At 39.9% G+C, this 25799-nt stretch overlaps 1 protein-coding gene across 4 annotated transcripts in view; it reads left to right on the top strand.

Annotated features, from left to right (window-relative positions):
* MYRIP (myosin VIIA and Rab interacting protein) overlaps positions 1-25799 on the top strand; it is a 235896-nt gene that overhangs the window by 117846 nt on the left and 92251 nt on the right. The window contains exon 1 of one of the 4 annotated variants that reach the window (XM_075083486.1): positions 23952-23985. The exons of the other annotated variants lie outside the window; for them this stretch is intronic. The gene's annotated coding sequence lies outside the window, so the exon portion shown is untranslated. Of the gene's footprint in view, positions 1-23951; positions 23986-25799 lie in introns of those variants that run through there. 4 annotated transcript variants of the gene reach the window in all.

Genomic DNA, 25799 nt, shown 5'->3' with positions numbered 1-25799 from the left:
TCTCCTTACCACGCTTAAGAATCACAGTAGATCACAGACACCATCTCCTGTTGCTTACAGTACCCATGAAGAGCAAGGGCAATAGCTCGGATTTTGCACAAGAGCCAGGAACAGTCTTTGGTTTATTCAGTTGTTCCCAGCTGGAGGAGGAGAGAGAGAAATGTGCAAACTGGTTGCTTTGGCAGGTTGATCTCTGCTGGTTTTTTTGCTATCCTTATCCGTCTTAATTATTTCTGAAGTATGCACTGTGAAGAATTTTGATTCTGCTAGACAGAATAAAGCTGTACTTGCATAACACGCAGCAGACTGCAATGCTATGCTCAGCTTTAAGAAACATCTAAAAATAGAATTGAAGAGGAGAGTAGGAAAGAGGGGTCTATTAAAACAGCTAAATACAAGTGCTAATTAGGCGATTTTTTTTCTAGCTTTGAGTAGCCTTGGAAGTGAGCGTGTGGCTGAGCGCCTAGACGAATAATCTGTGTTTTAGGAGCTCTGGATTCTAGTTTTAGGTGCTCACCTGATTGTCAAGTGACCTTGGAGAAGTTTCCGTGTCCCAGGTTTCCCCATGTGCAGAACAGATTTAATGATGCTGAGCTCTTGGAGGTCAGTGGTTGAAAAGTTAAATGCTATGGCTGTAAAGTGCTAAGTATTATGCATGTACTGTTACTATAGAAGTTTTGCTGCAGTCAGCATGGCTAAAACCTTTGCTTCGTGTGTTGCAGTAGAACAGAAAAGTGCTTGGATTCTTGTAGGGAATGAATGAGGATAGAATATCACAGATTTATTTTCAGTGTTTATAAAGAAATGCTTGCCTGTGTTGGGACCCACCTACCTTTGGCAAGTCATAGAAAGAGAAATTACCAAACGTTTTCCCTGGCAGTAATAAATACTATGTAAATAGTGTGCAAAAATATTGGGACTGCTGAACTGGGAGGAGGGTAATATGAAGGGATGTAATGCAGTTTTTCCAGATAATAAGCAGCATACAAATTATAGATGGGACTTACTTAGCCTTTCTGTTTCGCAAAAGCTAAGGGACTTTCAGTGAAGGTGTCAAATTGAAAGCTAATAAAAAATACACAGGATTCTTCAAGTATGGGCACTTAAGTGGCAAGTGAGAACATCACCCCTTACAGTAGCTGAAATACAAAATCTTAAGTATCAAGCAGAGTTTAGGGGAGAGTTTGCCTTGTGTCAATTCTGTAACTGGGTCTTTACATGCTCTGCACCCTGCCAGTGACTGTTGTGGCAGGAGCAGACCTGGAGGGCTGTGGGCCATTGCAGCCCCTACGTTGGGTTGGCGGCAGTCAGGGAGGTTGTAGGGTTCACGGTGGTCAAACAAGGGAGAACAAGAGATGGCAATATCTGATTAGATGGCTCAAATTTACAAATATGTGTAGTAGTAAAGGATTGCAAACCAAGATTTTCCTCCAAGAATGAAGAAAAAGAAGTTATATCATGTCAAAAAACAGCCTGTCATTCTTACTCCTGGGTGGTTGACTCAATAATGTTTGTACCTCTCTTCATTTTTCAGTATAATGTCAAATTTATGCATCCCTTATTAAGACAGCAGTTGTGCCCAAAGCAAGTCTGCGCCAAGTAATTCTTGCTATCAGTAGTATTACTATTCTTATTTTTAAAATGTATCAGATGCTTAATCTGCTGTCTTTTTTCCTGGAGAATAAAGTGATTCTTTCCTTTCATACTGCCTTGCCAATGATTTGACGTTTTCACATGCTTGCAAGTTGAGAAAGTTGTTCATGGACGCATAAAGTCTAAGTAGGGTAATGGTTCCTGTGTGTTGTGATGGGGTTTTCTTGGCTGACAGAGAGGGTGAGGTCTGCCATTCTGCCAACACATCTCCTACAGAAGACTTCTCAGTAAGCTGAGGCAACCATTAGGACTGATGATTATAATAAACTCAACATGTCCAGGCAGTTCTGGAATCTAATAAACCCCTCTGTCCCATGTTTGGTCCTCTTTTTCTCTCCAGCTGGTGCTTCTGCCTGCTTTCGGGTGACCCTTAGGGTGTTTCTCTGATCCCCTGCAGAAGGTCACAAAGCTAGCTCTTTTGGGTTTTCTGAGAAGGGAGAGCATTTTGGCTCTCTTCTGTGTTAACATTAGCTGAAACGCAGGACACTGTGCTTCAGAGCAGGAGCTTTTCACTTAGGCTGAACTGTGACATTCAGGAGGAGATGTTTGCTGCCCAGGCATTTCAGCCCCCACTGTCTCCCTCCAAGCTCATGTGGCAGCATTGGATGATCTGTCAGCCTTGGAACGTGCTGGGGCATCCCTCAGCTCCGGCAAGCATCAGCCTTTCCTTGTTCTCTTCAGGACCACTGTATGTTTACTTTCCCAGCCGAGGCTGATTACTGATTCATGTTTTTCCCCTCTGGGTTGGGTTTCTAAAATCCTCTTAGCATAATGTTGTTTGGGAAATGTTTTTCAAAATATGTTAATCTGAAAAAGCTGTTAAACTTGTTTATTTTAAATAACATTGAATTAGTACCTGCAAAATTCCCCTTGGAAAAAAATGAAATTTTAAAACTAAATCTAATGATTTTTTATTTTTAATAGAAAAAACTTGTGTAAGCAGAGTTTTTTGCAACCACTCATGTAGATCAGGTGTTCCATTTTTGGGTCAAGCCACAGTACCTTTGTGTGTCATTGCATTAGAATTTCTTTTTCTGGTCTCTATTAAATGGCATTTATGGTGAATTATGTTTTAAGAGGGAAAATCACAATTCACTTGTTAAATCTTATTGTGCCTATTACTTTTCTCCCCATCATAAAATGCATGTAATGAAGCAAAAAGTCATGCTATTGCTAACACTCTTAAGGTAGCCTTTAAACAGAGCAGAGTGCATTTTTGCAAAGACATATCGTTGAACATTTGTTAATTATTAATAATGAAAGATTGCTAATTGGCTTGATGTATGTTTGTTTCAGCATTTGCTGAGTCTTCAGGGTTTCTCCTGCTGTATTGGTATAACTGCCAAGCATTGATGAGGTACAGAAATCAGTCACTTGCTCCAGCTGACGCTGACATTGCTGCCTCCAAGAGCGAAGTCAGCTTCTGACTTGTGCTCAGCCTGTCCCAAAGGGACATGCCGTGTGCACGCTCTTTGCTTTTTTCTAGTTGGGAAGTCTGACCTTGAAGGTGCTGTGTTCATAACGTTTGGTGGTGCCCACTGTGAATTTGAGGAACTGTGCATCAAGATGAGGGAGGTCTATGCAGTGAAGGAAGAGTCTTCTCCCGCCTTAGGAGTGCAGTGTAACTGCTAAGCACCACATAGGTTTAGCTCCCATACACTCCTCATAAGGAGAGAAGACTATTTATACCTGTACTGTATGTGTGTCTGTCTCTGTCATTATAAGCTATATATAAAAACTATTTCTACAGTCCACAAGTAATTCAGATTTTTTTTTGCCAAATTGTATTATTTTTATCCCACTTCCTATGGATCAAAGACCCTCTGTGCCTCCTCAGTGCTTTTTTCCTCCAACAGATTTATCCTGTTAACTGTGAACAGCTGCCCAATTGTGTGTGTGTACCCTTAGAAGCATTATAAATCCTGTGGTTAGCACAGGGGGTTTTTTCTTGGTGATAAAATTGGAAATCCTGCATGCTTGTAGCCACTAGCTGTCAATGGCAATAACAAATGTGTCTTTCCTCTAGCTAATCCACTTTGCAATCAGGAAAAGTACCCTCTTAAAAGGCTCTTGTGTTACCAAAGAAGTTAAAGTGAGAATTTAATTTGTCATTTTAAAAAAAAGCTTAACCACATCAATAAATAAGTCCCTCTATGATCTTATTCTTCAGACCCACCTTTCATAGATATAGGTGAAATAGAAATAGATAGTGAAGCAGTTACTGCTTAGTATCTTCAGTAAGAATCTATGAGATCATACATTTACGTATGCCATCAGGCAGTAACTCATCCTGCTTCTGTGACTTGGGGGAAAAGTAAAGCGGAGAAAGCAATTTCCCTCTCTTTCTGCCAAAGACAAGGTTTTCTAAATTTGTGTGCAGAATTAAGTATATGGCTTTCTTGTACTTTTTTGTACTGGCATATCTTTTCTGCACCTAGGTTTTTGTGAGGTCTTATTCCAGGTAAGCACTGCTGGAGTCTGGCTAGAGAGTTAATTATACTTCTTGCATCTTTAACCCCCTCAGCTTTCAAAATATGACCCTACACTTGTGGATCGTGAAATAAGTGGTAATGCCTGCCAGAGTTACCTGTGCTGGAAGAATGTTTCATGCGCTTTCCTGTCCTAAATCACACCTTCATCTTTTGCTATAGCTGTCCAGGCAAACATCTTGTTCATTTTAGCTTAGGAGCTAATAGACAATTCTTGTATTTATTTTGTATCCACAAATAAAATCATGTTAACGTAGGGGGAAAACCGCCTGTGACCTAAAGCTAAATGCATCTCTATTCGTTTCAGGTGGTTGTATCTTTTTTTTGCAGAAACAGCTTCAGAAATTAAGATCAAATTTTGACATAGTGCCTAAATAAAAGCTGCCTACAACCAAAACACTTTCGATTGCAGAAGCTGTGAACTATTTGTAAGTGCTGTTTGATCATAGCAAAAGAAAGCTTTCCATTCATTTTCCAATTAGGGTTGGATTTATAGTGTGCTTGGGAATTACTTTGATAAAATGTTTTCATCAGAAAGCTGCTGTAGTGAAAATGTACATTCTTTACAAGCACATGCTTGCTTTGACTAGAAAATGATGAGGCCCAACATGGAAATTCTGAAGAGGAGCCTGTGAGAGATCACAAATCACTTGCCTGAAACATGGGAGCTGAAATTGACACCTTTCCTCAGAATCTTACCAAATATGTCTTTTATTCTCCCTGTAGACCCCCAAAATACTTAAAACTCCTGTGTGTTTCTGTGAATGGCCATGGTATGGTTTTATGGTTTGACTTTTGTCTCTTGATTGTTGCATGCCAACAGGGAGTTGCTAATGCTTTTCTGAAGTAGTTTTGTTAGTCCTGTTGTTCAGGGGCTGTTCTGTGACCAAGTGGCCTTGCTTCCTCAGCTGAATGCTTTCACTTTTGTGAAGCAATCTTTGTAAGATAATGACGTATCCTTTGCTGCTGGATTTGTAATACTGCTGCCCTGATCCTTTTGATTTGACATTCAATTTGCTGTAAAGCTTGTTGTAATTCGGTGAGCGGTGTCTCTTGGCAATATGTTGGGAGTCAGATGTCAGTACTGGTTCTTTTAGGGTTCATCTCTCTTTCTGTCCATTGATGTGAAGACTGAGGGGTACTTTTCTGCGCTCCAGCTTGAGAGTGCTTTCCTTTTCTTTTCATGAAGCCCGCAAGAAATAATTAGTGGTGAATTAAAGAGTTTGTTCATTTAATTAAGAAATACTCTTTTCCATCATATGTCACACTTTGAGGTAGTATGTGAGGTTAATAGGGTAATGAACACATCATGGTTCGCATTGTCTTCAATTTGCTCATGACAGATTTGCTTTGTATTCATGGTTTTTTCCTGGCTGGTCAATGTAGTGGCTTGTAGAATAGAAAAGTGCCTGGATTATGGGAACTTGAATGAATGCTTGTATGATACAGGATATCAGTGTAAAGGATAGTAGAAACTGCATCAGTAGTTACATCTGTAATTTTGTCTCACTGATGTGTTTGCAGGGCTTCGTAACCTAGGGGACTTCTTAGATTTTCTGTATCTCAGGTAGTTGCAATTGTCAAAAGCACTTTAAGTATCTGGCAAGATAAGAAGTAAACTAATAGCTGTTAGAGGCAAAGAAGAAATTTATGACTTGTTTCTCCAATCCTGCAAACTCACCAGTAGCCAGACCTTTGTGATGGCAGTGCATATTTCTGATCAAAAATGCTTTGGGAAATTTTCCTGAGGGGGAAAAAAACAAACCCTGTAGAGTGTTGTACTGTGAAGAAGTGTCCACTGTGAACTACATTTTGAATGCCTCTATCCCCTATGCTTTGGAAATCCTGAGCCATTCATTTTTGGGAGGAAGTAATTCTGTTACATGTTTAGAACAACAAACATTGCAACTGGTGCCTTGAACCTTAGGCTCTGGGACCTGTATCAAAATGCCTTCTTGTGTTTTGCTTCTAGGATCAAAGAGCTGTTGGATGTAAGGGAATTTGAGATTAATATTTTAGAATATGTCTGTGTGAATGTTGCTCCCTGAAACTGTTTCTCCAAGTATAGAAACTAGACCGCTCACACAGAAAACATACTTAACAAGTGTCTCTCTTTCTCCTAAACATAGTGTGGCAATAGTGGTTATTTTTCTCATCAGGGAAATTGTAATTAGAGGTTGAATATTTTTGGGAAACACCAGCTTTCAAAGCAGTATTACACAGAGTTTGGGTAGCGAGGGTTGGTTTTGAAGTGTAGTGAAAGTGTAGGTCTCTGAGTCCGTTCTGTGCAGCACATTTAAATACCATTTATCCACTTTCAGATTTTTCCATTTGCTACCAAAGAAGGTGGATCTGGCAAGAGAAACAGCAACAAAATAGAGTGAAAGGAGATTGACAGGAAAAGGAGGAGGAGGAGGGTGGGGTGAATAGTGCAATTATAGTTTGAAAAATTAGTCATGTAACGTGTCATCGTAATTCCCAACTGGCAATTAAACAGCACATATCTGCATAACGGATTAGGAACACTGGAGGGTAACATTCAGGACCTTGAACAACACTTCCAGTATATAATTTGCAAATTGTTTGACAGACACCTGCCTCACGTGTTCCATACCCTACCATATTCCAGTGTTACTATAATTAGTCCAAGCAAAACCAGACCTCCAGCTCCATAGCTAGATGGTTATGACTACAATATGCCTGTTGCATGAGTAGATTAAAAAAAGAAAAACTGGAACAGTCAGCCAGAAAAATTACATGATTTATTCCTCCTCGTGTCAGGTGCTACAGCCACCTGCTCCCAGGGGCTGTAGCGGTTAGGGCTCCCCCAGGGCAGCAGGCACCCACCTGGTGATAAGGGAGGTCCAAGGTGAAACAGAGCAAGTGATTCACAGCAGGTTATACAGCGCTGGTGAAGGCAGCACTTTTGGAAGCTGAGCCAGCTTGAAAGCTGTTAGCAGGCATGGGACACAGCTACGCTTACATGTACGCCTGCTCCTTGGGATGGACTCTGGCAGCAAGATCACAGAATAATTCATGCTGGAAGGGAGCCCTGGAGGTCTCCAGCCTGGTCCCCTTCCCCAGGCAGGACCAGGAGGAGCAGGTTACTCAGGGCTTTTCCAGTTGGGTTTTGAAGGCCTTCAAGGATGCAAATCACTCAGCCTTTCAGGGCCCCTGTTCCAGTGTTTGACCACCTTCATGGTGAAAGTGTTTCCATGTATCTAATCAAGATTTCCAATGTCCTCACTTGCATCCTCAGCCTCCTGTCACTTCCTGGGCACCTCTGAGGAGAGTCTGGCACTTCCTTCCCTAAAACCTCCCATGAGGTGGTGGTGGGAAGCGGGCTGACCCTCGAACCATACACCCTGCACAATTTAGGTGACTGTCGATACCTAAAAGTTGAATACTCAAGTTTTTTTCATGGTTTTTCTTTGAGAAAAATGCTGAGGTCAATTCAAAACCCTTCACTTTAGCGAGCTCACTGTAGTGGTAATATCACTTTTGTGATACTACCACTGTAGTGGTAACTGTAAGCTGTTTTAGTGACAGCTTACTTTTCTTACTTACTTACTTAATTACTTACTTACTTAATGGGTGCCAAATAAACTACTCAGGTGATCAGCATTGACTAGCTACAGTAATAGCATCTAGAGTAATCTGGATGTGAAAGAAGTTGAAGGAGGGGTTTCAGGACAGAAATCCTCTTTGATCTGAGATAGCCAGGACTCCAGCCCTTCAGGCTCCTTTGAGTGCTTTATTTAAATCTGCTGACTTTCAAAGGAATACTTAGCATTGTGTTAGATGAAACATATATGCCAACTCATGAAGCCTTGTGCCGAGTTTGGCAGTGTCCATCCCACAGCTGCAATTGCTTAGATGCACCAGTTACTGATGCTAGAGAGTCCTGGGAGGAAATGACAGCCTTGAAATTCTGAAAGTTAGGACTTGGCTTACAGCTTTCCTTCAGATCATCTCTGTCTAAGGGCAGCTGTGTTAAACTTTACATGTCCTAGTTCCTTTTTGGTGAAATATAATAGGCAATGATGTCAATTCCTTTAGTTTCAGCATAGAGGTTCTAAGGGAAGGACCACCTGTAAATTCTGCCCAAATCCCAGGTACAACTGGTGAGTGCTGCCAGAAGGCAAATAGAGATCAGCACTACTTCTAAACTGTCTTGCTGCTTATAATTGGGTGCCTTCCAGTATGTGGTTTGGCCTTTACATGGGCTTTGTTAATTCTTGTCACACAAAGATTCTGCTTCTCTCAGTTCAAATATACTGCTCCGTTTTTTTGAAAGGCACATAAATACACTGTACATCCTTATACCCTTTCTGTACCACAGTGAAAATTGCTGTCCCAGCATTACTTAAGCTGAATAGTGTTAGTTGTCAGAATTATTTTTTAAAATAGAAAGTGAATGTGTACAATCTGATTGACAAAGCCAGGCAATGGCTCCTGAATTGTACGGAATCTTGTGAGCTGTCTGATATTTGCACTCTTTTCATTTAGGTTATCATCGTGGCTTCCAAAATTATTTGGACACTTCCATTTCAGCTGGTGCTGATCCTGTGCATTTCAGATGTCTTTGGAAGGTTTATGAAGGTTAGAACTTAAAATAAAACCATAGCTTTAATGTATATTTAAAGGTAGGAAATTAATGGATCCTGCTACAGAGGAAACAAGTGTTTCCTTCATGAATCCCCATGTCTTTTATAACATATATAATGCCTTATAGATAGGGGTTTTTTTTTATAGTACATGGAGGGAGTAATTTTTTTATTACTCTGTAGGTGACAGAATTAATCAGGTGAGGAAGTAGGAGGCAGAACTGGATTCTGCTTCCTACTCATAACTTGCTCATCATCTGGTGTTGAGAAGGTCACCCTGCCTTTCCTTTTTTTGCTCCAATATGAGAAAGACATAATCCCTACCTTGATAAAGTATGTTCATGTGGGCTTTGTATAATTATTTTTTTTATCTGAGGTTGTACAGACCTGGAGTGTCTGAATAAAAAACATGGATGTGACAGGCTCCATATGGGAAATCAGGGTCTTGGAAGGCTCCAGGCTCTGATATTTTGTGTCTTAATAAGGAACCACAAATATCCAGTTAACTAGGTAAACCGTTTTAAAGCTTTTCTGCTTCTGAATCCTCTGTAAGGATCAGTCCAGAGTCTCATCTCATCTATCAGAAGTAAGGTATCACCAGTCTACTTTTCTCTGGTAGCATTACTGTGTGTCCAGGTGTCCTCTGCAGCCTGCCTGTTCTTGGCCAGATTATGATTTTGAGGAAGGGCTTTCCAAGGCAGAGAGCATAAGTTATTCTGTTTTGCTGGAGGATGGAGTAACCCCACAGGTAGGTCCAAAGTTAGAAAGCCTTCAAGATGACTCAGAATTTGCTTCCCTGTGTACTATAACATGGTGAAATGGTGGGCTGGTGGGGAGACAGATCTGGGGTTTCTGCCATCAGATCCAAAATAAATAGATTTCTAGAAGCTGATCATTACTGCTGTTACTGCAGTGGTGTGTTTTTTCTATGGTCAAGGCAGTGCAACTGAACCTGAGAGACACCTGTGGGAAAAGCAACCTTTCCTGTCCAAACCTTTGTCAAGTGAAATTTAAGGAGAGCCCTCACAAATTTTCTTAGTTGAGACCATAGCAGATGGGAAATCTTGATCAGAAAAAAACAGCCCAAGCCAACAAAACAACAACAACAAAAACCCCAAACAACAAACAAAAAAAACCCCACCACAAACAAACCAAAATAAAAGCCTTGCATTTAGTGAAGGGAAACACTTCCTCCGTAGTATCTGGTTTTAGAGACTAGACTTCATTGTTTTAATAATTTTTTTAATAGTGAGACAAAAATATAAAAATGCGTCTTCTCCTACCTATCACAGAGATTGGGATTATCATACATCCTAATTAACAGACTCATTAAGATTTCTGTCTGAGGCTAGCTGATTTGGTTTAAATCGGACAACTGATATAATAAATTCTTCTGATGAGATTTTTCCCAAGTAACCTGGTCCATTGTGATGAGATTTCTTAAATCATAGCAAATTCTCTTCATGGACTCAGCAATGGGTGTACTAATACAAACAGCAGCACCTACTGTTCTTTCACTGGGGATCAGCAGATGAAGTTTTACAAAGATGCATCTGGGGGACCAGGGGCAGGAATAAGAGCTTAATATAAGTGACAATTGAGATTCTGTAAGTAATTTCCTTTTAGCAGGGATTGTAGAAATACAGTGAGCTAACATATATCCTAAGTGTTTTGTCCTGTATGTTACTGATTCCATTGTTATAACCTGTGGAAGATAAAATCATCATGTAGCAAACTGAATGATCCCCTTAATTTGTACGGTCTGGATCATTCTGCAGAGGTGCTCTGCATGCTGAGGAAATTGTTATTTAAACAGTATAGATGGTACCTCCAAAATGCCATTATTTGTTTTGCAAGAAAAAACTCAAGATCTGGTGGGAAAGAATTAGCTTCTTAAGAGAACGCTCTGAACTGGAACTCTGTGTTAGAATTTCCTCAGTAGTGGGAAGTTTCTGTTAAGCCAAGACAAAGTGTAACTGCCCTACCGTGCTCTTGTGAAGGTTTCCTCTAGCTAAAAACATCTTTCCTGTGTGGTAGTGAAGATTCTGGCAAACTAAAGAGAGTTGGGGTGGGGAACCAGGTGCTAAATAGCTTTATTTCTTCTCTGTGATGTGACTCTTCCTAATCCCATCAGAACAGCAACATATTGGTTGCTTGGCTTTTTTTCCTATTTGACATATATACGATGAGCAGAAAATCCTCCTCTTATTTAAAATGGCTAGCTTTTGCTAGTTCACCATCTTCCTAGATGGAGTAAAATGTTCTGTTGTACCAAAACCCAGGTAGCACATCTTTAGAGCCTCTGCACTGGCAGAGTGCCCTTTCCATTGCAGAAGGGCTTCCTCCTTTCAGATGCAAATCTCACAGGTCTGTTTGCTTTTAATTCTTGCTGAATAATTGTCTCCAGATGCTTCTACAGATTCATCTCCGATATGAACAGTGCCCTCAGAATAAACGTAGCAGTTACTGCCTCAGAGTCTGCAGAAAGTAAAATGAGACTGCCATTATCCTTGCTGTTGGGATTTATTAAGACTGCTGCTTTTATGGCTAATAATTAAAAAGCCTGCAGTGTCATAGGAAATTGCTGTGGGTCTAAAGTAAATTAATTCAAGTTGACATCAAGATTTAAATGAGCTCTGTTTTTTCCTATGACAGTGAGCTGTACCATTCCTCTCTCCTCCCCTCCGCTCCCCTCCCCTCTTTTTTCTGCAAGGTTAGTCTGTGTGGATTTGCAATAGAAAAATACTTTCTTCCAAGAGATAGTAAGTTCCTCCCATGAGGCTGAGTTGCCTGGCTTTCTACTATTACATCATTATCACAATTTTTGGTTATTTTCCTCTGCTTACTCCTGTTCTCATAAGTTTACATTGAAAGATTACGAAATACTTACGGCCTTTTAACTGATTTAGACAAAGCCTACATAAGAAGTCCTTTCAGGTTCTGTGTTTCATTTGATGCCAAGCATTTAGTTGTGTGTAAATGTCTAAATGGCACCATGTCTAAATGGCTTTTCTGTGTATTTACAACCTGTTTGGCCTTGTTGCAAGGACAGAAGAAATGCTAATTTGGAATATTTAAAAGTCCATAGTGGTGCTGTCAGAGGGAGGAAGAACCACCCTGAAACCAAACTGCCTTTCAGAGTCGGCAGGCATGTGTCAAATGGGATCATGTGGTCCTGGTTTAGTTTATGTAAATAAATATTCACTAACATCATCTGTTAAATGTTACTTGATGTTGTTATGCCAGTACCGTTTGTGCTTCCATAACTGAAGTTAAAATGAATTTAATATTTGAAGCAGAGCTTCACAAGAGGGATACTTCACAAGTGGAATACTCCATATTACTCCTAGGGTTAACAAAAACATTCAGGGGGTTGAAGTAAATATTCTGAAAATTTTATAAGTATCTTGATTAATTTGAATTTAATCTAATTTCAAAATAATTTCTGTCCATAATACAGCATAATGACAGAGAACAGGGCAGGCTGTTTGGACTTCCGATTTCACTAAATCACTGAAACCTTTTGGTATATTTGTAGAATTGACTCTTAGGCCATGATTTTTCTGCCATTCTCTATACCTGAAAGTTTCTTTCTCAGTAGGGAATTAAAACATAATGTTACACTGTTACAAACTCTTAAAATTCCTTTGCTGTCTCAAAATTACTTCCACTTACTCTTACGTTCAGCAGGACAGTCTTCTTTTAAAATACATATTATTCACTGATCTCTTAAAGGGGATAAATCCTAAGCCCTTTCTGGAGAAGACAGTGACTTGACACTATCCCTGCTGTGTTCAATATTGGTGTATTCATGTTGCATATTCATGTTGCATCCCCAAATGAACCACGGCCTTTGCTGCGTTGCAGTACAGTATGAGCGAGAATGAAAAACGTTCTTTAAAAATCTTGAAAATCTAACCTGAGATTGCAAACCTGGTAGAATTACAGTCTGTGGTTGTTACCTCTTTTAGTTGTTTGAGTAATTCTTCTTTGCAGTTACGTACCTTAATGTAGCTGTATCTGTTTGAGATGTAAGTTGAGCTTTTGGGTTGCGGAGTTTGGGACAGCTGGCACAAATTTACAAATTCTTTTTTTTACATGAGTTTAATGCTGCAGGCTCTTGACTGCAATGCTAGATTGAAAAAGGCTTAAAAATTAAAACCAAGTGTTGAAAATATAACATTATAATAAAAAAAATCCTACATTTTTGAGACAATTTCAGCAGTTCATTTCCCAGTAAAAATACTAGAAATTCCAGTTTGCAAATTCTAGTCCATGGACTGAGAAAACTAAAGGCAAATGAACAGGTAAGTAATTTCGTGCAAAGAAATACGTAACATACTCTCCAGAGTGATTGCTTGCTTTATGCTTTTGTGCTTACACTGGATACTTGCTATTTAAAACTTGAGCCATTTTCCTAGAGACCTTCCGCTTGTCTTTGGTGTCAAACATTTCCATGGTAACATTTCACTTTTCTGTTTTCCCTTTCACTTGGTTTACCTTGAAATAGAAGAGTTGGTTATTATTGAGAAGAGATACAGTTCAGGTCAATCATAGTGGTCTTGGATGTTTTTACCACATTATGTTTTATCAGCTAATACAGTAGATTTATTCTTTGCATCAGTAGTAATATAGTGGTCTTTCTTGCTTTTCAATTTCTTAAAAGTATTTTTAACATTCTGTAGAAGCTTGAGGGCTACAAAAAGAAAGTCACTGGGATTGGTTAAAGGCAACCCCATTCTCCAAGTATCTCAGTAACACAAAGATATTTAAAGAGCATATAAGCTGCAATGATGACCCATGAAATGTATGCATCGCAAGGATTAAGGTGACTGTGAAGGGGTAACTCAGACATGTACATTATAAATTTTTTTTTCAATCTGTGATTTCTTAATGGTTTGTCCATAGCACATCTGTCTTATTGTGGTCACATGGCTGGATTGAAAGAAGGACTGTATAGAGGTTGAAGCACTTGCTTCGTTTGTTTCAGAAGCTGGGAATAATGTGGCCAATAAGCCAAAAATTGCCCTGGAGACAAAGCCGACATTCCTGGACAGCAGTCACAGCTTCTGCGTTCCTTCCACAAAGGAAAAAAAAAGCAACAAACCAAAACCAGTCTTCCGCATGTGCTATTAGGCTGAGACCTATGTGCATCTTTAGCAAGGTCAGCATGTTTCAGCAAACCTTGCAGGTGTTTGGCTTTGGAAGCAGCATGAGAGGAAAACGGGATGCTTTGTCAGTTTGTTTCTCGGAGATCGGTCAACAGCAGATGATTCAGGCTCTCCTCCTGCCTTTGCAAGAGCATGTGCTTTAGTGATATTTACTGAGCGGGTTTTTATTTTGTGTAGAGTGTGTTAGCAGGGTCACACCACTCTGCTAAGTTTCTGTAAACTTCACTGTGGTTTCTCAAAAGCACGTACTTTTACCAAACATTGTGATTTTTTTCCCAGACAAACTGTCCCGTGTCTGTTTCAGAAGCTGTCCTCCACCGCATTCAAGAGCAAAGCTTCTCAAAGAAAAGATCACAAGATAAAAGTTTCCAAATATGTGAAAAGCATGTTGTTCTTTAGCCTCATCCTTAGAAATTGTGGAACAACTTTGATATTTTTTTCAAAATAGTTAATGTAAGGCAAATCCCCAGCACAACACACTTAATTCAGAGGAGTTCGTTTGTCAAAGTAATGAACAACAGATGGAGATGTGTCAGGTAATCTTAAGAGTAACAGTGAATTGTAAGACAGTTTACAGTCCTTATAAGCCAGTTTACAGTATACTTCAGACCTTACCTGCCCATCTCCTGACAGCCGTGTGATTAGCTAACTTAACAGGAACACACTTCCAACTGCTGATTAGTATTTTCATTTCTTACTGAGTATTCTCCTATGTGATGCTAATAAATCTTTTTCTGATCATTGTGCCCCTTTTGTGCTAAGAAGCTAATTGCATTACAGGGTATGTTTATCATTCCCTGCACTTAAATAGCTGGTTTCAGCCAAGGAGCCACCGTATAAGGGTGTCATATTGTGTTGCAGCCATGTTACTTTCTACTGTAAGTCTGCCAGTTTTTGCAGTGCAGTTTCATATACTGAAAAAGCATTCAGACCCCAGCAGGTGCTGTGAAACAGCAGGAAGAGCGAGCTTTGTTTCAGTTAAGAGCACTTCTTTCCCTTGTTTCATTCACATAGTGGGGATGAGAGATTTATTCAGGGTTGTAAGATGTCCTCTATGAAAACATCCATGTCTCTCATCTGTAAAGGAATGGGTCAAAATACTTTTTTTTTTTTTTTTTTAATGCTCGTGTGAAAGTTTTCTTTCCCATTGAAGGTGAGTTTATATACAGGTATAAAATATAGTCTCCTATCTCCAGCACTGGGCTGTGAGGCATGAAGACCTGGTGCTCCTTGTCTGGCCACAGCCTACTTGAAAGCTTGGAGGGCATTGCTGCAGTGGAGCCATCCACATGCTCTGGTTAGGAGCATCCATCAAGGCTTGGTAGATCAGCAAACGATTTTTGTCTTACAGATTGTTGCCCATGTTACCAGACTGCAGGCTTTTCTGTGTGTGTGTTTGTGTGGGTATCTTCTCATACTTGGTGTTTTTGTTGTTGTTGTTGTCAGGCATGGTAGGGCCTTAATACTGATGGACTTGCTGCAGAAATACTGTGTGATATGCAATAGTAAATTCTAGTGTTGGTTTTTTTCAGGTCTGGAGGGTGGCTTCCTTCCTTCCTCCCAGCCCCCTATGGAAATTTCCTTTAAAGCCTGAAAATCAAGTTATAACCTTAATTAATGCAGAGCTGGGGATTGTTTCAGCATGGATTATTTGACAGTGTGAGCATGGTTTCTCTTGTCATTGCAAGCCTGGCTGAACTCAAGATCCCTTTACTGCTCCTGATGATCAATTAAGTGTTAATCATGAAAGGGAAAAATCTAGTATTGGGAGAGATTGCCTTTTCTGACTTTAAAGGTGACATTGCAAACAGTGGACCATATTAAAGTTCTAATTAAAAGTATTGCCAACTTCTCTTTAAATTTTACTGTCTAGGTTATCAGTTGTAATCATCTTTTTCTAAGGAAGTTTAATCAAAGAGCACAAGATTGATACTACTCTGGTGTGAAAATAGAATTAACAGGATTTTTTTTTTACTGTCATGTTTATAGTGCCATTGTGTGTGTGTATATATACATATATATGAAACAGAGTTTTAAAAAAGAAATGGTTGCATACCATTCCAAAACCCTTTTCATAAATTATGGGAGCTAACATGTCAGCTTCATGTCAGCATTACTTAATGAAACATGTCCTGCATAAATGCATACTTACACTATTTCCAGGCCCGAGGGAGTGATTTTGATGCAATATATGTACAACATATGAGCACTTTAAATAATGATCAGACATGATGTCTGAGCTGTACTACTTCAATTTGAAGGCATGTTTGATTAATTTGGAGCCATTGGATTTAATAATTTAATTGCAAGGGAGACCTACAGTTTTACAGATGTATAAAGAAAAACCTTTAATTCAGGTTCTCAAAGGCCTCTTAAATATTGCACCTAGAAGAAGAAGTGATTTTCTTAAGCGCCTTGCATTGTTCTACCAGATCAAACACAGATGGGAACTGCAGCATTGTTAAAATCTGTTTTAAGTTGTTGCACGATTCCTTTACGTCTGATACTTCTCTTGGGAAAAGAAACCTCAGTTACCTAAACCTATTCTTTTTTTAAATACCAGTTGCTAAAATCTGCAGATTACGGGGGGAAAGAAAAACTTCATTTGAATTATCTGTAAACCATGGACACTTATCCACCATATTTCTGTCTTTCACTGTCTTTCCCGTTGGTTGCTCTGATTCTAATGGCAAGTTAGAAAGTTGCCTTTCTGTGCTGAGTTTACAAGCAAGACGGTTCCTTGTCTTGCTTAGGACAGGTTATCTTATGTAAGAGCCTTTTGTTTGCAGGAGCAAGTTTCCTATCTGTGGTTCTTATTTCCTATGAAAGGTTTTACAGTCTGCTGCCCTCATGGGTGTTGCACTTAATTTTATTGGAAGCGTACAGCAGAACAGCTATGGGTAGCTATTACACAGGACTTAGTGGAAAGTATTCAAATTTACAGCTTCCTGCATGTGTTCTCTTCTAGTAGAAGAACAGACAGTTGTGAACATCTTTTTAACAATTTCCTGTGATACTGGTCAAAACAGTTCTCCAGGTAGAAAGGAGTATACTGACCTATGTTAAAAAAGTGTTGGAATTAGTACTATGAAATCTTAATCCAAATTTTTCCTGTGTTGCTGTCAGATTAGGTTTGTGCCTAGAGTAACTGCATTTTTGTTTTGCTGGAAACTGTTATTCCAACAGAGCCCTGCGTACCCAGAGATCCTGAGGAAGTATCATTTTATGTAAGCAAGTATGCCTGCTCCCATGCTTACTCTCCTAATAAACTAGCCACAGTAGTCTGCTCTGTAGTGTAAGAGAACCAAAATTCAGTTGTTTGGGATTTTTTTGTGGTAAGTCTCTTACTTGCTTTCTGTGGTTACACAACAATATTGACCTGAAAGTGGCAAATTTTCAGGATGTGAACTATACTGAACTAAAATCCATGTGTAACTTAAGTACATGGTGGACTTCAGAGCATGCAGAAGAGAAACTACAACTTCAGTCTTCTTACTTTAATGCTGATCTGTGGTATGAACTTAAGCTGTTTCAGAAATCCTAATTTTTTAAAGCTTGCCACCTTACTAGCTGTTTTTCAATTTTTGCTTCAGTCACTACATAAATTTCCTGAGCTTGCTTTCTTTAACTCTAGTTTGACAATGTTGTGTTCTGAAATACCGCTGTGCTGTAAGGAATAAACGGGAAGCTGGGGTTGCCATAGCCACAGGTTTTAGTGTCTGACTGTTGAATCTTAAGACCAGTTCCTATACCAACACTGTCATCATAATAAAGTAGTCAGTATTTTAGCTTGTCAGGTGCATTATTTTTAAATATAGTCAGGTTTTTTGAGGGAAAAAAACCAAAGTCCTTCAGGTAGAGGGATCTTCTTTCTGCTGCTGTCAAACAAAGTTCACCTATGAATCCTGGGGATTTGCTTGTAGATGTTGGTCTCAGATAATGTCCAAACAAGAAATGAGAGCGCATAACTGTTTGGGTTGCTGTGGTAGTAGGAAGTCCCACATCCCTTCTCTGGTCTCCCCATACTAATTCTCAAACCCTTGAAACTGCTCTTTCAGAACTGTATTTCAGAACTGCAGGGGTTCTAAGTAATTATATAAGTATTGCTTTTAAGTTAATAGAACTAATTTCTCTAAAACCTTATCAGGTCCTTTGTATACATTTAGGAATTTTAATGTCTTTAATTTTAAAAAGTACAGTCAAGCATAGCTGCAGAACTTATATTCAGAAATACTGAGTATGGAGTGGGTGGCTACACACAGAGTAAATTTATTTTTTCCAGTAAAGTGAATCTTTTAAATCCTCTTGCTGATTTAAATCAGAAGAGGATTCTCATGAAAGAAGTTGCAACTGGTGATGCTTATTCTATTATTATTTTCTAATAGCACCCATGAACTAATAGGTATTACCCAAATATATGGAAAGACATCATTCTTCCTCAAAATACAGAGCAGCCTATGCATACAATTCTGTAAAATCTTTATAGAATAGAATAATATAATTATTAAGCTTGAAAAAGATCTTTAGGATCATCAAGTCCAACTGTCAACCCAACACTACCATGTCTCCTAAACCATGCCCCAAAGTGCCATGTCTACACATTTTTCAAACACCTCCAAGGACGGCGACTCCACCACTTCCCTGGGCAGCCTGTTCCAATGCCTGGCCACTCTTTTGGTGAAGAAGTTTTTCCTAATATCCAATCTAAACCTCCCCTGACACAACTTGAGGCCATTTCCTCTCATACTATTGCAAGTTACTTGGGAGAAGAGACCAACCCACCTCACTAAAACCTCCTTTCAGGTGGTTATAGAGAGGAATAAGGTCTCCCCTCAGCCTTCTTCAGGCTAAACAACCCCAATCTGTATCTCATCTGTATTGTTACATTTTGTATTGTATTGTATTCTATTCTATTCTATTCTATTATATTATCTGTAGCTCATTTCATTTAAGAAATTATACTCAATCATATGCATAATTGTTTTGTATAATTGAACTTCTGTGTCTTCCTGTATTATTGAAAAGGACTCCGTTCCCAGATAGTATTGGAAACGTGGATATGTGGAATTATGAAACTGTTTCTGCCATCTGCCTTCAAGTATTTTTTGTATTTGGATATCTGAGAAGTAGATAGAGAGAAATCCAGATTACAGACATCTAGAATTACTAGTTTCTCAATCAAGTCAGTCTAGGAATTGTGAAATTTTTACTAGTTCAGAAAAATAGTTTTCTTGCTTCTCTCTTGGGAAAAAGGGTAAGTGCTAAATATCTTTATTTACTACTGTAAATAAAGCTTAATTAAGCTTATTGCTTAAGGAAGTTACAATGCTTTTAACATTTGTAAATCAAGTATTTAAGGTATTTTCCTTCCTTCACTTGAAGTATGGTATTCTGCATTTTGGTTTCTGAATGTGAGTCTGTATCTTTCCTATAATAATAGTAGATTACAATATCTTTATAAATTGCATTGTTTCACTCATTTCACAAATTTCACTGGCTTTTGTGCCAGACATGATTGCATCTGTTAAAGTAGTAATCTCTGCTTTCTATAATGAAGTCAATTACATATTTGCCTTCAATTTGAGATAATTTCTGCATTTTGACTTTTAGTGGGAGTAAGGTGAATGAGTGCCATTCACATGCCAAAAGGTCAGAAGTGGTGGAATATGCACAGTAGCTATCAGAAGGACACAAGATATAAAGGTGAATTAGCACTGCTTATTAAGGAATTAATTACTTGTCACACTTAAGTCTTAAGACTAGCATTAAATTCTTTAATTTTGTGTGATCTGCTGGTGGCAGAAGCACACCAAGAAACTATGGTGAAGCATTTGTATACACCTGCACTGACTGTAGTTCGGTTGATTGCAAGCAAGCTATGCTGTTTGTATACTGAAGCACCGGCAAATCACAGAATCGCTGAGGTTGGAAGCAACCTGTTGGGTCATCTTGTCCAGACCCACTGCTCAAGCAGAGTCAGCCAGAGCAAGTTTTTCAGGAACATATCCTGTCAAGTTTTTAATATCTCCAAGGGTGGAGACTCTGTAATCTCTCTGGGCAACCTGTTCTACTATTTTACCACCCTTGAAGTGGAAAAACAAGTGTTTTCCTGCAACTAGATAGAATTTTGTGTTTTCATTTCTTTCCATTGTCTCTTGTCCTGTCACTGGGTATTGCTGAGCGGCTTCTGGTTCCCTCTTTCATTCTCTCCCATCAAATGTTTGTACACATTGATAAGAACTCCCAAAGCTTTTCTCCAGCACAGAGTCGCAGCTCTCCCAGCCTCTCCTCATCCCCTCATGTGTTTAAAAACATAACAAAGAATTGTATATGGTTTTGTTCTGAAATGAATGGAATAAAATATTGATGCACTTGGAATAAGTTGTCCTTGTATCAGAACACAGGTAATCGAATTCCTCCTCCTCTTCCATGAGGACAGCACATGTGGCTGTTCTTCCTGCAGAGGCCTCCACGTACCATGTCATGTGCTCATAAAGGTTTTCTGAAAACCACTTCAGGTACACATTGGTGGAAGCCTTGTTTTGCATTTGTGATGCCTGAAGTAACACTGGTGCTGCCTTTACAGACATAGACATAGGTCTTTTGGAAAACTTTACTGCATTTTAAAGTGACATTTAAGGGGTATGAAAACCTGTGCTTTAAAAAGACAAGTGCCCTGCAGCTTGGAGTGGTGTATGGAGAAGCCAGGATATTAATCAGTCATCAGCAATAGTCCATGTTTGGCAGTGCCAAGTTCTACACAGGAGAACCTGCCAGGTTGAGAGCTACTACAGACATCCTCTTGTGCTATTAACCCTTCTGCAGGGCCAGACCCTTTCTCCATTCCTAATGGCATCTGCCATTAGCTGCATTCGCTGACTGCACTTCTTGTCCAGGGTTTGCTCTGGTAAAGGCATAGATGCTGAGCGCCTTCAAAACTGCAGTAACCCTTGTCTTTAGTGGCAGAGGAGTAGCTGGTAATCAGGATGTGCTCTCCAGACCCTGTGTCTGAGGGCCTGGCTTCCTTCTCTTAGCAAAAGTTCTCCATGTTATTGTTTCTAAAAGTGCTGTGTGGCCTCGGTTACAGCAGCTCAGTACAGAGACGTTGCCATCATGCTTTGTTTTTAAAAACGACAGCAACAAAACAGAAGTACCCATTTAAAGTCACATCCACCATGGGAGATTCAGTCTAGTGGAGAGAACAATGGGCTGACAATCAAAGGGGGTCAGCCTCTATTTTTGGTTTGCTCTCCGACTGGCTGTGTGGCCTTGGGCAAATTGCTTTCACCTCTCTGTGCTTCTGCTTCCCCTCCTACTCCCTGCCTGTCTTTTTCATTTAGATGATTAGCTCCCCTAGGCAAGGAATGCCTCTTGTTTGTACAGTTCCCTGGGTTTAGTTTGAGGCCTTGGGGTCTACAGCCCTGTAACAATAGTGATTCACATCAGTTTTACCACTTATCTCTGATATACAGATCTGAGGAGTCTAATCTTCACAAAGGGATGGATGTTCCTGGCCCTTATGTTAATAATGTACAACAGGGAGCAATAACCACAAGGCTCTTCTCTTTTTGATGCGTCAGACCCATCACATCTCCAGGGCTTAGATCAGGACTCATACAAGTGTTGTTCAAAGTGCTGATTTTCCCAATCCTGACTTGCTAGAGGTCTCTGCATTCAGCCTTGAGAGAGTGCTCTTCTGAAAGTTTTTCAGCAATTGTGTTTGCCTTTTTGACACAGCTCTCACCAGAGCAGGCACTGTCAGTGCAATACATACGGCACAGCCTGTTGGGCTGTCATTTGCGTCTCCCTCCCTTCACAAGCACGAGCCCCTTCCCCTTTCCCATCCAGAAGTGTCCCAGCTGGGCTCTGTCATACGCTAACATGGCACTCATGGTCTAGCTTGCGTTCTTTGCTGTTACTTCCTGGTATGTTGTCAGCAGTTTGTGTCTAGTGGCAACATGATGTTGTTAAGGGGTTTCTTCTTTGCATGCTGTGTGAAATTGCTGGCAGCCGTGATTTTATTATGGATCTTGTCGTGATCTCCCTTAAAGCTTCAGTTTCCACAGTGATGGAAAGCTCAGGCTTCCCTTTTAAAAATAGTTGTGATGCTTGGCTATTTAGAACAGAAAATATGAATCTTAAAGGCTAGAATACTGAAGCAATAAATAAAAATGCATCAGTTTGTTCTATTTCTCAAACTCTGAGTTTTTAAAAGGCTGTGACTGACAGTACTAATTACATAATGTAGGAAAGAAATGATAACCTGCTGCCACCCACTGTCCATGCCATTTTAGTGATAGTGAACACCCACCTCCCAGACTGGAGGATACACTCCCATGATGGATCCGTATCTCATCTCTTGTCGTAGCAACAATGCAGGCTGGAACGTGTTCTTCTTCCAAAGCGTAGTATGAGTGCGATGATTTCACCAAACACATGTACAAAATGGGCAAGTATTATAATAGGATGTGTCAGTGGGTTCTTAATTTGCACAGGAATTAGCATATATAAACCACATGGGGATGAAAATTCTCCCAGAGAGAAACTTCTCTGAGCTATTATTACTACAGTGTAGTCCTTACTATATCACTGTGAATACTATTAACAGAACAATGCTTTTTTAAAAAAACTAATTGTAAATAATGTTGTTTTAAAATGGTGAGTGAGGGAGAACTTGGTTCATATCACTTAGAGCTGATAATTAAAGTCAGCAAGGACAAGAGGCTGTAGTAATTTAAGAGTTAGAATTCTTTAAAGACAAAAAATCTGCCGTCTGTTAGCAGTATACGTATGAGAGCAAGCATTTCAGCTGCTGTTGTTTAATGCAAAAGGTGCCATTTGCAGTCACGTGCTGGGAGCTAACTGTGAGAGTACATGCAGAGGATGCCTAGGATCCAGCCCCAGGAAAGTGGCATGCAGGGCCAGGGGCAAGTGCCAGTGCTGCACACTGAACGTCAGCTCAGCTGCTGGAGCTGCCAGGGAGCTGCAGGAGGGGACACCGGATGAGTAGCCCTCGTGCACAAAGCGTGAGGCTCAGCAGGTCTTTTACACTTCTGTTGCATGATGGCTGGATGGGCTTTACGCAGATCTGAAAAACATTGGATTTTTCTATTTCTAGCATGTGCGCTGTGTAGATTTGCAGTGGTTTGTACATGCAAAATAGTTTTTCACCTGTATGGTCACTTAAGTTACTCTCCAGCAGTGGGCTGTAAGCTGTCTAAGTGCCTGCAAGGGTTAACGTTTTAGTTGTTTGTTCACCATCAGAGGAGAGAAAATATTAAAGAATACAGTGGGAAAAATGGCATCTGTAAAAGCAAACAAAATTTAAACAGTGGCAAATGAGTGTTGAGGAGGGGTAGTAGAGCAAGACTGATTTTGCAGTTCTGCAAGATCTCAGGCCGAAGATGATGTATCACACAATATTGCTGTTTGTCTCAAAATGTACACCACATTACAGGAGCTACAACAGGGGTGTGTTGATGTTGCTATTGGAAACTTAATATTTTGCATTCCCTAACCTTGGTTATTTTAGCCAACGGTCTGTGTTTGATCTCACATTGCATCTCAGAGCCTTAAAATATTTGGTGTGCCTATCCTCACAAGACCCCAGTGAAAGAGGGACATACAGCACGCATTAGCTGAAGAGAGAAGCAGCTTCCCAAGCATTTTCTCTCCTTGCTTACTCTCACACCCCCTCCTTCGCTTACACTAGCACTTGAGAAATTCTCTTGTTATTCTACTGCAGGCTGTTCCACCGTGAGCGCGCTGCATTTGCTGGGGAGAGAAGCGCTGCTGAGAGGAGCTGCATACATTGCGCCTTCCCTTCAGCAGAATCCTGCTGCCCACCTGCATAAGAGTTCAGTTGCGAGAGCCAGGAATTGGGGGGATTTCTGTTCCCCCTGCCCTGTGCCTTCCATCTGAAAACCTTACAGTTCTTCACTAAATAATGAAGAACACATATGTCATGAATAAAATATTAGCATAAAGTGGAAAATATACTTTAGGGGTGTTTATCTTGACAGGAGTATGAAACAGATCAGGAATAGAACACAGTAACTACTCCAGGTAAATCTCCTTATTGCTTTATTTCTTATCATTTGTAATGATGGTACCCATATCTTTGTCATGCATGATATTACAATGAGATGACTTAATTCCTTGTGCTGTGCATCACTGCCCTTGCAATGCAGTTCTTTCAGTTCATAACATTAGTGTGTGATTTGATCATAGGGTTGGGAGTTCCTTTCAATATTGGATGCTGAGAAGCAGTGAGCATGACAAAAATTTTAAGTTTCAGTTTTTTGAACTTGTGACAAATGTATCTCTGCACAATATTTATATGGATTAGTTAGGGCGAGCTTTGTTTTTCCTAAAGATATTTTGATTCATCCTTAGTTTTATAATGACTTTAAAAGATGTTTTGAACTAGTTTAGTCTCAAAATGCAGACTTAAAAAATGAAATTGGGCAATGGAGAGACTTGCATGAATAAAATAGTTTTACTTGTTAAATTTGTGAGTAAATACAAATGTTTACTCAATGTTTACTGGCACTGCTGAAATCCCAAGCAATGCAGCGCTGCGTGGCTGCATATGAAAATGGACACAACCGTAGCAGTAGTTTTCCTTGGACAGACAGATATGCTGAGAGCTCACTGATGCAAAACAAACTACTGATTGATTTAACTATCTGCTTTGATGATCAATAGTGTTCTTTATAACCGAGATAGGACACATTTCCTTCAGCATTGCATATATTTTTTTTGTCTTGACTGTTTTGACAAAGATTCTGTAGTGCTCCTACAGATGTTCTCTCTTAATGCCTTTTAACTGTATTCCAGGAAAGCAGCATTAACATTAAACACTGTTTTCTATGCTGCAGTCATAACATGGGATTTACAAGCATCAGTGTGAAGTCTTACCAGATGCATCACAGCATCTGTGTTGTGATGAAGGAGCAGTGATAATGTTATCCCAGTAATGTAGGGGGAATCACAACTTCTGAAGTGAGCAGAAGCTGAAACTATTACACTGCATATACTTAGGCATAGGTAATGGGAGGATAATTCTCTCTTCTGTGTTCTGTCTTGCCACCTGCAGCAGATTCAAAATCTTGGATATTTATTTTTGTTGTAGGATGAAAAGCAAAAAAAAGAAGTTAGGCATGCTCCAGTAACCGACTGTTTTGGGTCATTGTGAAACATATTTCTGCTTTTCTATAAACACAGCTTTAAAGGATGTAATGTCTCTGTTGCAAGTATAATCAACTAAAACCGATACAGGACATGCCATTAGAGACTGTGCCTTGAGCTCGTTGTTGCTGAGTTGTTCTCATCTTTTCTGTCTGTGCTATGGAGATGATCTTCTGTCTGTGCCCATCAATCTCTTTGTACTGTTCATAGAAAATAGGGCTCTGTGAATAACTGGTAGGTAGTTGTAATTCTGGAGGCAAAAGACAGCGTAGCTCTGGCTGTCGGTAGAAAAAGTAGCTGCAAAGATCTCTTGGTATTAAAGAGACCTTATCCCTGGGATTTTTGTGGAGTTTCCTCCCTTGATATCCGGTTTGGGAAAACAATTCTGGCCTCATTCCCTCCTTTGCCAGGAGGCTAATGAGAAATTTCTCCCATCCCTGCTAATGCTTCTGCAATTAGAAGGGAAGGCCCTTGTAATGGAAAAATATGCATGAGCTGCTAGAGAGACTACAAAACCAGCTGTATCTTTGCATGTCCAGGTTAGCAGCGGACAGGCTGTTCAAAGGGACGTGAGGTCCGCTTGTTTGTCCATATTAATTTTCAGCTGCTGGGTGGGAGCCGCAGGCAAGGTATGGGATTTTGGAACAACCTGCCAGCCAGCAACTCCTTCCTCACCCTCTTCCCCAAGT

The sequence above is a fragment of the Phalacrocorax aristotelis genome, chromosome 2, assembly GCF_949628215.1.
Source record: "Phalacrocorax aristotelis chromosome 2, bGulAri2.1, whole genome shotgun sequence".
Classification (NCBI taxonomy): Eukaryota; Metazoa; Chordata; class Aves; order Suliformes; family Phalacrocoracidae; genus Phalacrocorax; species Phalacrocorax aristotelis.
This window is presented reverse-complemented; position numbering and strand designations above follow the sequence as displayed.